The sequence below is a fragment of the Bison bison genome, unplaced genomic scaffold (assembly GCF_000754665.1).
Source record: "Bison bison bison isolate TAMUID 2011002044 unplaced genomic scaffold, Bison_UMD1.0 scf7180017864263, whole genome shotgun sequence".
Taxonomy (NCBI): domain Eukaryota; kingdom Metazoa; phylum Chordata; class Mammalia; order Artiodactyla; family Bovidae; genus Bison; species Bison bison.
Window position 1 is genome coordinate 10,183,138 of NW_011494835.1, and position 2,124 is coordinate 10,185,261.

The 2,124-nt window shown below is 40.6% G+C and overlaps 1 pseudogene; it reads left to right on the forward strand.

Annotated features, from left to right (window-relative positions):
• Positions 1-1,453: 1,453 nt before the first annotated feature.
• Positions 1,454-1,760, forward strand: LOC104994675 (annotated as a pseudogene).
• The last annotated feature ends 364 nt before the right edge of the window (positions 1,761-2,124 follow it).

A 2,124-nucleotide genomic window follows, 5' to 3' on the forward strand; every position in this document is an offset into this window, starting at 1 on the left:
GCCAACTTTTTCACTCTCCTCTTTCACTTTCATCAAGAGGCTTTTTAGTTCCTCTTCACTTTCTGCCATAAGGGTGGTGTCATCTGCATATCTGAGGTTATTGATATTTCTCCCAGCAATCTTGATTTCAGCTTGTGCTTGTTCCAGCCCAGTGTTTCTCATGATGTACTTTGCATCTAAGTTAAATAAGCAGGGTGACAACATACAGCCTTGACGTACTCCTTTTCCTATTTGGAACCAGTCTGTTGTTCCATGTCCAGTTCTAACTGTTGCTTCCTGACCTGCAGACAGGTTTCTCAAGAGGCAGGTTAGGTGGTCTGGTATTCCCATCTCTTTCAGAATTTTCCACAGTTACTAAATTTATTTAATACTAAGTAGGTAAAACACTGCACAACTGTTTCAACCTCAAGACAAAAATCACCTTATGGATGAAATGATGATCAATGGCAGAATTGTTGCTTTACCTCACGTGTTTTACCAGGACCATACTGTTCACTAGAGACATATGCATTGAAATACACAGAAGACAATTGTTCTTAGCAAGGGGTAATATAAAATGTATATAGGAAGCAAACCATTTGAAAATTATTTCTATTGTCAAAATAAACGGCTATTTGTTTGAGGGGTATGCCTCAGTGGAAACCCTTGGATATAAACTCTGGCACTTGATGATTCTGCTGGAGCTTCCCTGGTGGCTCAGGGGTAAAGAACCTGCCTGCCAATGCAGGAGCCACAGGAGACTTGAGTTTGACCCCTGGGTTGGAAAGTTCCCCTGTAGGAGGAAATGGCAATCCATTCTAGTATTCTTGCCTGGAAAATCTCATGGACAGAGGAGCCTGGTATGCTATAGTCCATGGGGTTGCAAAGAGTCAGACATGACTGAGCGTGAGCAGGATGATAATTCTGCTGGACTCTTGAGCCCTCTCTTGCCAGTACCTCTGCCACTCGTACTAATCACTGCACAGCATCAACAGGCACATCCCAGAGGTTCTTAGGACAGCCTGGGGATGAGTACAGGGAAATGAGTCAGTGTCCAGTGATGTATAGAGGTTGCTCTTAGTACACAACAAATATATTCATACTTATCCATCTTACTACAAAAAAAATTTATCTCCAAGTGAGAGTACTAAAACCTGTTTGGTAGATGTTATTATCTCTTTCATCTCCAAATCTCAGCATTTTATTATTTTCATATGTTTCATAGGCCTTTCTCTACTATTGCATTATATCCTTCATTAATTAAATGTATATTTCACACTCTTATACAGTTGAAGTGATTACAAAGATTGGAATTTGTATTGCCATCTAAAGTCATACTAAAGATATTTGATTACTACAGCGGGTGATATTTCCTTTAATTTTGGGGAAGAAGGCAGTAAGAGAGACATGTTATTCTCTGAACTTAAAAATAAACTTATTGACTGTGGCATGCTCCTGAAGCTCAGCGGTCGCTATGGAGCTGTTACAGGGTGAGTACCTCAGACTGTAAGCGCAGCGACGGCGGCCACGGGTGCCTTGTGCGGCGCCGCGGGTGTCACCGACCCTTTCCAGAGCTTGTTACCGGGTGTGGCTCAGATGAGGGAGCTGGTGACTGAGCTCTCCTGCTCTCAGGTACAGCAGGAAGCCCAGGACTGGGTGACGGTGGCTCCCGATGAGGTCTTCGCCGGTGATGATAAAGATGATTCAGAAGATGAAAATAACTCTGATAACAGAACTAACTCAATGGACCATCTGCAAAATGGCAAAATACACCATCTTAACTAGATTTTATGAAATTTAAAAGACTGCTACCATATCTTATTTACCACACACTGACATTTAAGGGAGACTTGTACTCTAATTTGGAAAGCATTTTTTTTTCCACCCCTGGGACAATTTTGTTAAAGAGGAAACATGTCTTCTGTTTCCATCAAAGAAAGACATAAATGCTTAGAAATGAATCCCTTTTCTTGGGTGAGAAGTCAGTTTCAGATCATGGAAATAAAATAGACATTTAATAATGTATAATATCCAGTAAGTCGGCAACTGAATTCTTACTTTGTACTTTTTAAATACCCATTGGATTAAATTGTGTTGTGTCTACATCTTTTAGCGTCTGCTTCTGTTATAAAAATATATGTCAAA